Here is a 14,513-nt window from a genome sequence, read left to right as displayed (position 1 = left end):
TATATATATATATATGTATCACACCCTCAAATCATTGCTGATCAGGCTCCTTTAGCTCATCAAAGACGTCTGGTTCAAACCTCAGTCATCACTGAGAAAAGCCACTGTTGAAGATGGAAATCCCCAGCAGAGCCTCTCCAACAGCAGCACTGTTAACTGGACCTCTGGTTGACCTCCAGCTTCCCATCGCTGCACAAGAGGAACATTGTCCCACAAGAGGAAGATGCTGGTCAGAGCCTCAACAATGTGGGAGGCTTCGCAGCAAGCGTGTGAATCACTGCTTGTGCTGGTGAGCTTGCGGCGATGAGGAGGGGTCAGGCACTTGGGGCTGGCAAAGAGGCTGCTTGAAAGAGATGTTTCCTGTGGGTGTTTTTTGTTTGGTTTTAGTTTATTGTTTGCCAACAAGATTAGAAATGAAGGTTTCAGCCTATCCCTGTTGTAGCTGCACTGATATAGATGGAGCAACAGCACAAGGACATTGGACTGTACCTTTCTGGGAGGCTGGACACGCTGCAGGTTGGCACTGAAATTTGCTAGGTGTGCTTCCCAAGCGTGTGTCCCACCAAGGCTGTGATCCCATTTAGTTCTATAGGTAACAGCACTGATTTAAAGTGCTTTAATCAGGTGACAGCTTCTGCATCTGCTGCAGGTTTCATTACATTAACACCATTAATCAATTCGCATGCTGGGGCCCTGTATCAGGTGCCTGCTGGAATTGATGGAGGCCGGAGATGCAATCCCCACCATTACATTAATCCTGGGATTTTGAGAGGATTTAACAGTACCTGGAACTGCTGCTGGAGCCAGGGAGGGATTTCAGTAAAAGCTCTCCGGGCCCTGCTGCAGGATGGAAGGTGGGATCAGCCGCGGGGCCGCATCAAACGTCTTGGAAAAGTAGCAGGAGAACACGGGAATGGTGGTAGGAGGTGCCACTGGCTGGTGATCAATGGGAAAAAGCAGGAAATCCCGGAATCCCCCGCTCCTTCCTCACCCCGGCGCGGCCGGCAGGGGGCGCCCTGGTCCGTATGCTTTGGATTGCGGGAAGGCAATTAGGGATGTCGTGGGGAGGGACCAAAGGCGGGGAAATGGGGGGGATGTTGGTCACTTTGGGCAGGAACAAGTGTGGGGAAACAGAGGGATAAGGGGATAAAAAGGGATGGTCTAATCTAACCATGAACTGATGGGGACCCTGTGAGGGTGCTAAGGCGCTGGCACAGGGTGCCCAGAGAAGCTGTGACTGCCCCATCCCTGGCAGTGTTCAAGGCCAGGTTGGACACAGGGGCTTGGAGCAACCTGCTCTAGTGGAAGGTGTCCCTGCCCGTGGCAGGGGTTGGAGCTGGAGGAGCTTTAAGCTCCCTTCCAACACAAACCAATCTGGGATTCTGTGACCTGTACAGCCAGCCATTTATATATTTTTATATGCACATATGTATCCATATGGTGTATGTGTGTGCTCTGTGTGTGTCTGCCCTCTCAGAGTACATTTTCAGCCTTGCTCCTGCTTGGAGCTCAGGACATGGAGCTGTGGCAGCTCCTGGCTGTTAGATCTGGAGACCAATTGCCCCCAACATACAAACACCGAGTGGGGAACTGCACCCTCGCCTGCCTCTGCATCACAGCGCTGCTCGTCAGCCTCGGGGCATGGGCGATGTCCTGCCTAGTGCCGGCTGCCAGCAGGCGATGTCCGAAAGCGCTTCCAGCCCTGTGAGCTGCAGGCAGAGCTTCACCACAGACTGACCTGGACAGCGCAGGGTCCGCAAGAGGCTGCTTGTGCGGGGAAGGGGCTATAGCTCCGGCTTGCCCGAGCTCCTCATCCTGCTTGAGGGAGGAAACACGCCACCTTCCCTGTGCCCCCGTTACAAGGCTTGTAGCTGGTAGGACCCCGCGGTGCCGGCTGAGGTCGCAAGAGGCAGGGGAAGGTGATGCGGCAGCGCAGGGGGCAGCGCGGAGGGAAGCAGCGCACCCGGAGCGGGTGTTGCCCGGGTGCGGGTGTTATCCATACAGACTCACAGGCCTCAAACAGAACGGGATCCGCATGGATTTGAGGATCTGCGTTATCTTTAACACTCCTTTGCTCACTTCAAATTGCCTTTTTATCGCTGCTTCTTTCCTGGATGATTTAGCACAGGGACCTTCCGCTTCCCATGGAAAATTATCTGGAGGGTTTAGGATCTCCTGGGAAATGAAGAGAGGCAACAGCCCTGAGGGCCCTCTCTGGAACTACCCACCTGCCCACTGACACGGAAAGCAGACACAACCTACACCTTCCTTAAGGGTCTTTTCCAACCTAGTTGATTCTATGGTTCTCCAGCACTTGCAGCAACATTGTCCCAGCAGTGATGCTTATTCTGGCCACCATGGGAGCAGTCCGAGGGAAAGGAACTTGGGCTTTGTGACAGCTTTGGTAGCACTGACGAAAGCTGACACTATGGATGAACTATTCATTGTGCTATTCCTGGAGCTTGCCCTGTGTTAGCTTCTGTCTGAAAAGAGATGGGTTGCAGACAGAGCTGTTTCCACAAAGTGCTGGTGATCAGAGCACCAGGCACTCAATGCACGGGGGGGAAAGGACAACACTACTTAGAATATTCACCTGTTATCACTGATGGGACTTAAGCGTCAACACTTATCTCTCTGCTTTCTTCTTCATACAAGCAGTTTCCACAGCCGGGGTGGAGAGTTAAAGCTGATCTCATGTACCATCTGCTTCTTTGCCACCATTTCTACAGGTGCTTTGGGCAACTGTGGCAAAGATGCACTAGACACGGTGGTTTTGAGAGCAGCAGAGACTGAGGTGGGGAGAAGAGCAGTTTGTGTGAGGAGAGAGGAAATAGGAGGCAGGGTGGGGAGGGAGGACGGAGAAGTCCATGGGAAGAGAGTGGATGGGAGAAAGGAAGGTGATGTGTTCATCCGGACTTGTTAGCAGGCACAGCATGCGAGAGTCAGGGAAAGTCAGGTGAACACCACTGAGAGAGGGAACAAGAACATCCGTGAGCTGAGACAGAAATCACCCTGTTTTGGGGGTTATTATGTACTTCCCCAAAAGAGGAGACGTTACCCCAGCTGAAGACACAGGATCCCAGGAGGTACAACTTCACCTTCTCCCCTCCTTTGCTCCGTATTGCTGATACCACTCGGTGCAGCTGATAAACCTGTCAGCTCTTCATTGCTCTCACGCTTTGGCAGCTCACTTTGTCCCTGAGAAGCTAGAACTGGTGAAGGCAGAATGACAGAAATACAGTAGTCCTGAGCCTGTTGAGGTACCCAGATGGATGTGGGACACTGGCGAAGTTACTGACGCTGTGCTTCAGCATGGTTCATCATAGAATGGTTAGGGCTGGAAAGGGCGTTAAGGTAATGTGCATGCAGTTTGTAGCTCACCACAGGTCTCCAGGTACAGAACATCAACAAAATGAATGTATCTGGTGAGGCAGATGGGACCAAATCTCTGTCTGTGACAAGCAGCCACTTTGTTTATGACTTTTTTGTGCTCTATTTTCCTTCTACCCTGGATTTGACTCAGCTGTAGGTTGGCTAATGCCTCCTTGTGCTTTAGAAGTTGCCATGGGACGAAGGTGGGTAGATGAGGCACTTTGGGCTTGTGGAATAAGCACATTAGCTTAATGCATCTGAAACACATGACGGCATCAGTGCTGTTGTTAAGTGTCTGCCTTGAGCTTCCAGAATTAACCCCTGCTGCTTTTATACCTTTTAGAGCACTTTTCTTGAAGATGTGCAATGTTGTAAATGTGCTACAAAACTGCCATGAGGGTCAACAGGTTCAGGTGAATTTGTTCTTTACACAGAGCAGAGACAAGGACATCCCATGCCCAACACTGCTGTCCCCAAGGGATCAGCACTTCCCCTGCCCATGGCAGGGGGTTGGAACTAGATGATCTTAAGGTCCTTTCCAACCCAAGCCATTCTATGATGCTATGATCCAGTCACTCAGCCAGGAAGCTCAGAAACCTGTGTTCAAACACAGGAAAAGAAACAAAGGAAGAAAAGCCTTATTCTGGGGAGCATGGTGGCAAACCTCACAACCTCAGAGCTGCTTTGTTCTGCGGCACCAAGGGTCCCACCTGCCTGCCCCACTTGAGATGCTCGTGTGGGATAGCGGAGGATAAATCAGAGCCTTCATCACACACACCCACAGCATCGCTCCCGGGTCAGCTTCACACGCTCTGAGAAATGGGTCTTCTCCTCCTGTAGCTCTGCTCTGAGGTTGCACTTCCCCTCCTCAGGGTGCAGGAGGTGCATTTATTAAGTCCTTCTTTGCCTGGGAAGGAGGAGGAGGTGCTGTTATTGTGATCCACTGGGAGCAGGGGAAGGAAGCTCTGCCTGCCAGAGTATGGCGAAGCCTTTTCCAGACAGTCTGGGGTGATTGTCTAACTGTTGGGTGATTTGTTCTTTGTGCCAATGTCATACCTAGTGCTTCATGGTTTATGTTCTCTCTTCTGAAAAGACTTCCCCTCTTTTCCTCTATCCCATCACATCTGGAAGCCTCCACTCCCACTGGCCTAACTCCACAACCACACCGGACCATCATGGATAGGACTTCCAAATGAAACTTCCATAAGGCTTCCTTCCATAAGACTGTAGAAATCAGGATGATTATTTATCTGAGGAATATAGTCATGATACAACACCTGCACTTCCCAATTTTAACAATGTCCTACAGATATCACAGAAGTTTGAAGTGATTGTATCCCTAACGCTGCTGGGTTTTAACAGCATCTGAGATAAGACATTATCCTGCTCCAGTGGAAGGTGTCCCTGCCCATGGCAGGGGGTTGGAACTGGATGAGCTTTAAGGTCCCCTCCAACACAAACCAGTCTGGGATTCTATGATCTGTGCAGCACTTACTTAACATCAACTTCTAACACTCTTCGCATCCCTAATCCCTTTCCTCTACTCCAATCTACAGTCAATTTAAAAGAGAATCAGAAGCACTGAGAGATACAGATGTAATTATGGCTCAACCCAGTCAGTGAATGTTTGCTTCAGGCTTAAAGCTGGTGATTACACCCAAAAGCATCACTATCTGGGCCAGGAGTCTCTGGTGAAAATCCAATAGTAAACACATTGCATAAGGCAAGCATTTGACATCTGCAAATGGGTGCCATCTGCTGCTTCTTTAAGAGTATGAGCCACCTAAGAAAGGAAAAGAGATGCACGGAATTTGGTTTGAGTGAGATCAGGGGTGTGATTGGCAAGTAAAATAGTGTATAGATTCACATACACACCACCCCCCACATTGCTTCTGTTTGCAAGTGGAGGGGAGATACTTGCGATAGACACAAAGTCATCGCATCCAGATTTGGGGGAAGTCTGGATGCAGAGGCAGTGATACAGCCCAGCTTCTTTTTATGGCCAGACCAAAGTCATTTCTAAATGAGGATCCGAGTAACCTCAGAAGCCAATGATTTTGACTCAATCTTTTGCAGTTGTGCTTCTGCTCCCACCCTGAACCACTCATCTCTAGGCAAGGAACAGCTCATCGCTTCTCTTTTCATGACACACTTTGCTCCCATAGTTGCTAGGAAAGCCCGTTCATCTCCTTGGTCAGCAGGTGATGGGTTTGGTGTGCTCACCTCTTATATTTCCCACCTCCTGCCATTGCTTCAGGCTCCTCGGTTGCCACAGGAGCTTCAGTGCTGTTTGTTCCCCTGCAATCCCACCCAGCTCTGGCTTACTGAGGGTTTGGGACTACCTTCCCCATCTCTGTTCTGAAGTGTTACCAACCAGCACTTTTCATGGTTTATAATTTAAAGGCTTTACTTTAATACTGGAACATTAAATGGAGTAGTACTGGAGTACTCCTGGTGCAAGGTTGATGGCTTACAGGGCAGCTCAGAGAGGTTTGCTGAGCTGTGGGCTGTCACAGCAGGACTGTTGCTGGTCCTCAGGCGGATCTGGCATGTTTCCAGTGCAGGACAGTGTGCTGCAGCAGTGACACCCCTTTAACTGCAAGGAAGAAGGGGTCTGCTGTGCAATTCGCTTTGCTCAGTGCATTTGCTCATGCTCACAGCCTTACATGAGAGCATCTTTATGGATTCTGGTGCAGGTTGTGGCAGCTTTTAAAGCTGCATCTCCTGGAGTGAAGGAATAGATGGAAACCTCCAGTTCCAATTAAAAAAGAGCAACAGCAAATGCCTCTTGGCTGTGGTTAGCTCTAAAATAATGAATTAAACCATCACTAAATGCATCCAACCCACCTGGGATTTTTGTCAGACAAAGCAGCCCAAGCAACATTATACTTGTGTAATGTTGTTACTACAATATTATACAAGTAAATACAAGGAAAAAGTAGTCTCATCTTAGTGGCAAATGTGCTCACAGATGAGAACGTGCCTGCAGTGACTATGGGGTGTCAGAATTAAGACCCAGAGGTGCCCAGAATGAGCAGCAGATTTAGGACTCTGACCATCAAGAGAGGGAAAACCCACATTTGAGCAGCCTGAATGCCTGCTCTGACAAAAGTACTCGATATGTGGATGAAGGATGTGACATTGACTTCACTAAGAGCTCAGCACATTACAGTCACAGAAGTTGCCCTGGGGTAGGTGGTAGGGAAGGAAGTTCTTGTTTGCTGCATAAAGCCTTCAAAGTGCTACAGCTTCATGAAGACAACACTATGGGAATGAATCCATACTTTCATAACAGAAATTAGCTATCTTTAACTAGGGAAAATACCCACCACATTGATACAAATTATCATTCAATCAGCATAGCTTTCCTTTTTGCTGCAAGGCATTTAACAATTTACATTAAAGTGTGACACTAACAGTTAGAATAGAAGGTGGGTAACTAATGAAGCCTACATGCTGCTTCTTTTCACGGGAGTATCAAAGGGTAATGTAAAGTTTAATGTTAAACAGGATAGAGAGCTTTGCTGAAGGGAGAATTACCTTGCCCCCACTGCACCCAGTAATGATATGGCATGAGAAGGAAAATGGGATTGTAAAAGAACAGACCCCATGAGCTCTGATTTCAGGCCATGGGAGTAGACTCAGAACCTCCCATTAAAACAGGAATGTGGGGTTTTTTCTTAAGGCCCCATGCAAGTCACACGTTGAATGTAGCACTCATACACTCGTTAAGCACAATGAGCAATTACACACTGAAAGCTGCTGGTGTCTCACTTCAACCAGGCAAGTGCTTTCAGGGAAGAAGAGGGGATGGATGTCGGTAAATGAGAGGCTTCCAGGCTGCAAGTTTAAATGGGAAGAGGGAGCTCTTTGCCGTGTCGACAATCAGGGTCCATCTGCAGGTGCCCTGCAAAGCCTCTTTGCTTACAACAGAGCACATCTCCTAAAGAAACTGTGTCAATGGCAGCTAATCTGCACCGTTCTTATTTCTCTGGCTTAGGTGACAGCTGTGGGCAGCATCATGAATCCCCTCATCTCTGCAGCAATAAATCTCTCTGTCGCCAGTGAAATTAGCTTGACTCCTGCTGTTGCTGTGATTTCTTTCTCCCCCTTTGCAGGATAAGGGATGTTTTGCCACCTTTTCTCTGCATGAGTGAAGCAATTTAGACGTGGACGTAATGACTTGGCCTGAAGACTCACTGGCAAGACCTACCTCCTGCCTCTCCACAGCGACTTATTGGTCCAGATTTACCTGGAGCATATCCCCAAAACAGCTGTGGCTCAGAGAGTATCTGAAAGATCTAGGAAGGAGGAGCAGTAGTATTGTATATATATATGTGTGTGTGTGTGTGTATATATATATCTCTGCTAAATGGGGGCAGGGAAGTCTTTCAGGGGGAAATCTGGTGCCAAGAAATCTTGTTAATGCTTTGTTAATTTTTCTCAGGTACTCTCAGCAAGGCCACACTGTGCTTAAGTGTTAAGGTACCACTATGTGTACAACAGCAATGCAAACAACCAGGGCTGCATCAGGGATGACTCACAGTTCTATTTGTCAGCATCCTGACATCTCTGCATGCAAACCATAACCATCAGCCTCCTGTGTGGATCTGTGCGTGGCTCAGAGCTGCGGACACAGACCCTGATCCGTGCTACGCTGGTAGCTGAAATGGTCACTCACACGGGGTGTTGCTGTGTGCCTGGGAATTGTTTTACTCCCAAATGAAGCAATGCCAGAGCCAGAGCTGGTAGAAAGTGGTGTTGCACCTTTGCCTTTGGATAATGTGGGGCTGGATTTAACTGTTTACGTGAGATCCTTGCGTATGTCTGATGTGCTTTTGTCCCGTGGCCAGGTGAGTGTTGCTGTTGAGGCTTCTGCCCTGAGCCTGCCAAGCTGCCATCTGCCAGACAGTCTAAAGCACTAACCTGAATCCAGCTGATGGTCTCATGGATAAGATCCAAAGCTCTTTACAGCTCGCAGTCATTGCTCTGAATACGGAGATATTTATGGATGCTCTGGATGGATATGGATTTCTAGCTCATCCAGGACAGCCACAAATGTTTGCAAGCACATACTCAGAACGTGCAAATACTTATGGATACCTTGAATAAGCTAGAAGCCCTGGAGCTTGAGGGGGTTGTAAACACCCTCTGTCTACCTTCCACAAGCACCAGTGAGCACAGCAGTTACTCCATGCAGTAATCCATATTAAGGAGAAGAGGCAGTTCATCCCTCAGTAGAATCATAGAATAGTTAAGGTTGGAAGGGACCTTAAGATCATCTAGTTCCAACCCCCCTGCCATGGGCAGGGACACCTCACACTAAACTATGTCACCCAAGGCTCTGTCCAACCTGGCCTTGAACACCGCCAGGGTTGGAGCATTCACAACTTCCTTGGGCAACCCATTCCAGTGCCTCACCACCCTCACTGTGAAGAACTGCTTCCTTATATCTAAACTAAAGTTCCCCTGTTTAAGTTTAAACCCATTATTTAAGTTTAAAGCCACTGCTCTGCATGCACAGGCCACAGTGGGGCAATGGATGGAGGTGCTGCCCTCCAAATGGTGGGAGATGCTCACTGTGGCTGTGGACTATAAGGAGCCCCATGCTGCCAACATTCTCGATGTACCAACTATTGCAACTTCCCACATTTATCTGTTTCTAGCAGATAATACCACTAACGTATCACCAAATCAAAACCATTGAGCTGTTCCCCTGACTGCCCCTCATCTGTGATATGTAGGTTGAAGCTGCTCATGGCACCTATTGCTTCTTCCTGGGAAGATCTTCACAGCTTTGCCAGAAAGGCCTCTTGCTCTCACTACGGCCTCTTGCCAAATCTTCAGTGGTGCCAGGCTGTCTGAAGGCAGTTTGCATCTCCTCACTCTCCAGGGCTGTAGCCCATCTCCCACCACACTGAAGAAGCCTTTTGCCATAGAATTTCTTGGAAGGTTTCTTTATTGCAGCTTTCTACACTGTCCTTCTTGACCTGTGGGTTAACTGTGTTGGTTTACCCTTTGCCTCGCTGAGCAAGAGCCCTTAATGCTTTGCTGTCAAGGATCTCTAGTCAGGTTTGCTGCTCCGATGTAAGCAGAGTGACAGCTCCTGCATGAGGGTTGTTGATCTCCTCTAATTGCCACCGCGTCAGCAGCCACGTTAAGCTGGGATGACCACATGAGACCTGCAAATTCCCCCCTCACCTGAGCCCTTTGCGTTCATGGTTCGGATTTACTGACTTTCTCTGAAGAGCTCTCAGAGGATAAAAGCAGCATCACCGCTGGGAGGGCTCCAGACCTCAGGGAAGGCACCGCTTGGCCAAGATCTCTAAGAAGGCAGTTTAACAAGAGCCATACTGCTGTTGGACTGTCTGCTGTGTCTGCTGCTCTGCAGGTTGTCAAGGGGCTCTCTGGTATGAGATTACGCACTAGAGGAGAACTAGAAGAGAGAATTCTCCTGCAATAAACATCGCTTCCAAACTCTTCTGGATCGTGCTGGAATGGAGGGACCTGCCTCCAAGATGTTCCTGAGAACTTGCTGTGTGAAAAACTGTAAAACACTCCATTTCACTGAAAATCCACCTGAGCTGGGACAATCCCATCTCTCCAGGAGCTGCTCTTGCAGGATGAAGAAACAAAGGCGATCAAACAGTATTAGCGTGTGTATCTTGCCCATCATCCCCGAATATCCAGGCTTCCAGGACATTAAGGTTTGTATGCAAAAACTCCCTCTGCAGTATATGGTAGCTACTACCTATTCTTCTATTAGAGTGATAATTCCCCAACTCCTGGTAAGGTGATATTTGATATGATAATAAGTTTTGGGTTGTGTTTTGGGATATAAAAGCTTGACATGAAAGACTTTTATTCTGCTACATTGATTGCTAAATTTAAGTTATTTATACATATGTATTAATATCTGTTTGAAGTTTTATATATATATAAAACTATTACTTTTTAAAACATTTAAAAAAAGGGGTAGGAAGGAGACACTACTTGTTAGTTAAGCTTTAGTGCTCTTCAACTGCCTACCTTATTCCAACCACTGTAGGCAGGGATGTTAGGTTTGCTGGGTCCCTTCCAGAGTGAAGTGTGGTGGAATAGTGAGAGATCAAAAACCTGATTACTTTTCAGTTTACGTGGCATGTCCAACCCCCCAGTTCTCCTTTGGGCTCAATGTTCTTCATCCATTACTGGGAGGCAACATGCCAAATGCTGATGATGGAGTGCCCTACTGAGACATTGCTGGGCTCTCAAGCCAGATTTGTGGCTGGGCTCTTTGCAAGTATCTAGACTTCATTAATAATTGTCAAAAACTGCATGAATGATGGCTCTTTATTGTACCAAAGGCATTGTCAGGCATAATAAATGATTGCAAAATTTTCCATGATCCCACTGTGGCTGTCATCTACATACAGTGCAGTCTTTATTGATTTGAAACAGCAAGTAATATAAAGCAGTTCTTCACTCAAGCTGAAGGTTTTTCAGAGAGAAAAGCCAAGGTCCAGTCTAAGGTGGTGTACAGAAACCTGTGAGAAAGGTGGAAATGGTCAAGCAGTAACTTTGAAAACCCAGGGGACATTGAACTGTGGACATAGAAAGGCAATCATCTTTTACATAGTGAATTTCTAGCAATGTTTCCTCTCGCAGTCGATAAAAGGACTCAGAGCATGGACATTCCCCTGAAATCAACCTAAAGACCCCCCTGATGTCAGTGGGGGCTGGATCAGGCCTTTCTTTGACTATTTAAGCAGCTCAAGTATTAATTTGGTGGGTTAGAAAGGAGATAGATAGGCATCATATGGTGGGAAAGGAGGAGAAAACTCTATGCACATCTGTGATATGCTCTGGGATATAAGGCAGAAGCTCTTCCCTGTGAGGGTGCTGAGGCGCTGGCACAGGGTGCCCAGAGAAGCTGTGGCTGCCCCATCCCTGGCAGTGTTCAAGGCCAGGTTGGACACAGGGGCTTGGAGCAACCTGCTCTAGTGGAAGGTGTTCCTGCCCGTGGCAGGGGTTGGAACTGGATGAGCTTTAAGCTCCCTTTCAAGACAAACCGGTCTGGGATTCTGTGATGATAATAACAATAAACTTCATAGTTTTAAGATGTAGAAGTATATTTCATGTGAAAATTGAAATTCTTGTAATAATACACTGCAGTTCAGTGCAGAGTTACCTGGGAGTAAGGAAAAATCTCTTACAAGTGGGATCTGGCTTTACCATGGGAAACAGCAGCTCCAAGCTAATGAGATTTGAAAAGGATAAACCTGAAGGTCTGTTAATACAGGCAGGTGAGAGATTCTTCCAGAAAATCAGATCCTCAGAGAGGCCACACAAAACTGTGGCAGTCCCTCAGAGACAGTGCGAGGTGAAAACACTCAGCATTGTTAAAGATCAGCCCAGTAGACTTCTGTTCTGGACAGGTATTGGTACCAAACTGCTGCATCTTCATGGAATTTGGATTAAAAACCTAAAACCTGCCCTAACAGCCTTTTACTGTATGGAACCATGAACTTAAGATCCTTTTGCTGCTTTTGACAGCATATTGTGACTTAGATTTCCTTCTCTGTTCTACCCCTAACTCTGCTTCTCCCTCCCCACCTATTTTAAATAGTTATCAAGAAATTATCTGGAAACTCCAGCCTTCAACCGGCTTTTCCAGGATTTGGAAAGAGGAAAAAGCTCCTCACCTCACCTGAGCAATATTCCAAACAGAGCTCTGTTAGTCCATTGCTTGGGAAGCTCTTCAAGAGGCTGCTTCAAAGGCCACTTGCCCACCAAAAGTGGCTTCCATGACAAACCATTGCAAGAGTATTTCAACGAGAGGCTGATGGAGCTCAGGAACTATGAAAGCAAGAGGTCTAACAGGAAGACAAAAGCATTTGCTGATGAGAACCAGAACCCCTTCCTCACCCGAAGAGGATGCCGGCGCAGAAGCAGCTGCAGTGCTGTGGTAATGACAGGGCATGGGAAGGAGAGCGAGGAGTTCTGCAGCTCAGCAGATCACAACAGCCAAACAGTGATTGAGTGTAATGATCAAGAGGAAACCCAGAATGTCCTGGACCTCTACAAGGGTGACTTCCTGGACATTTTGACAATGCACATCGCTGCTCCCCTGGAAGCTTTTGTGCAAAACAAGTGATACTGGAGCTGGTTACAGCTTTTTGTGCTGCCCTGAAAGCCAAGAAGAATTGTTCCTGCTCAGCACCGCTCTGACTGAAGTAGTTCATGTGTGTCAGTCCACCCTGGCACAGAAATGTGCTTGTTTGTGGATGAAAAGGTTCTCTCATCTTGTGTTCCTGGTTAACATTGCATGTATTTCTTTTCAGTTTTTTTCTGCAAAGAATCAGTATAATTGAGACACAGTTGAGACTTATTAGAGCAGTGTCCTAAATACATGCACGTTATTACTTGAATCCACAGAATCATAGAACCATAGAATGATTTATGTTGGAAAGGCCCTTAAAGATCATCCAGACCAACCCCCCTGCCACAGGCAGGGACACCTTCCAGTAGACCAGGTTGCTCCAAGCCCCTGTGTCCAACCTGGCCTTGAGCGCTTACATGTTCTTAAATTGCCTTAAGAACCAGGTTATTTGTGTTAGAGGAGCAGTTTAGTTTCCTATTGTGCTGTTTGTATTAGTTAATCTGAAGAAAGACTGTTGTGTTCTGCCTGGTTACTTGGCTTGTTTTAAGCTTCTTGGGTTTTATCACGTCACTTTGACCTGACACATTTGCACAGATGCAAATCATTGATGAGAAATGATTGATTTTCAATCATTGCCACATGTAGTCATCAGGTGGATCATTGTAAGTACCTGATGCACGAAGCAGCACAGACAGACATTAAGTTTTACTTTTCAATGTGTTTGGCCATTCTGGTTTCATTCCAGATTCACAAACCTTTGACTTACATACCACTATGAGGGCAAGAGCTAAAAATGCCATAGTAAAGTGAGAATGATGGAATTAAGAAGGCTCCTTCCCTCTTTCCCACTGTAAATATGAGACCAACATAGCAAATGCCTAAGTAATCTAACTTCAAATTGTTTATTATACTTCAGTGTTTATCATGGTCATCTAAGTAAACGATGTCAACTGCAGCTGAATCTCTTTACTACGTGAAATGTCAATGTTTAATTCCACAGTACACTGACTTTCAGTCCCAAAGCAGGGCAATTGTTTTAAGCTTCCAGAAAAAACTACTACTGCCTGTGGTATCGTCAGCAATAAATTCTTCATTAGTGTTGGTTTGAGTTGCTGTTCTCTCTGTGCTTTCAGACTTGTTATAATGGGAGATAACAAGTAAGCCATCCTCCTGTTTAGACCTCATCCTTTCCAATGCTGCCTTCTCTCCATCACTTTTACCTCCTTGTTCCCCCCATTTCCTCAGCCCTGGTGAAACTTGCCCAAGGTGTGTCTTGTCCCTTCCACAGTTCATACTTTCCCTCTTCCCAATACTTACTTATTTGCAGAAATACTTGCTCCAGGCCTCTTAGTTCTCTCTGATTTCAGAGTGTGTGAGTGAATAAATGCAGAGAGGAGAGGGCAGATTAAGGAATCCATCGCATCCCTCCTACCAGCCCCCTTAGGAAACAAACAAACATTTTCTCCCATAATTGGGAGGAAAACAGTTAAGATTCATTCCATATCCCTTCCCTAATCCCAGGATCAATAGGATCTAAGAGAACCGAGATGGGATACAGAGAGACCTGAGTCCTCTGTGTGTGAGACAAAGCATTACATGCTGAAGCTAAATGACTTTTTCAGAACCCACAACTGCCAATGGAGGGAGCAGCCAATTGGGTGAGATTTTCCCTGAAGGGAAATATGTTTTTAGGTTAAATGAAAGTCTGAAACACATCATGTATTAGCAGATGCCGTAGAGGGGATGCATCTGGAGTTCATTGTAAATCTGCCAGAGATTACTTTCTCCTCTAGGAGTGAATGCATAACACAGTATTATGTGAGGGCATAATAATAAGTGCAAGGGAACATTATTAATGGAACACAGGCAACCTTCATTCTTTTCTTACACATGTGGCTTTGTACCCTTCAATGTGTGCTTTTGAAGTTTAGGTTTGCAAGTTCCCCCCTACCTACAAGCTCTGTACAAAAGGCAAATGCCTGTCTTCCTGCTCTTGACA

Source organism: Nestor notabilis, unplaced genomic scaffold, assembly GCF_000696875.1.
Source record: "Nestor notabilis isolate BGI_N333 unplaced genomic scaffold, ASM69687v1 scaffold32761, whole genome shotgun sequence".
Classification (NCBI taxonomy): Eukaryota; Metazoa; Chordata; class Aves; order Psittaciformes; family Psittacidae; genus Nestor; species Nestor notabilis.
The sequence above is the reverse complement of the archived record's forward strand: the minus strand, read 5'-3'. Positions refer to the sequence as shown.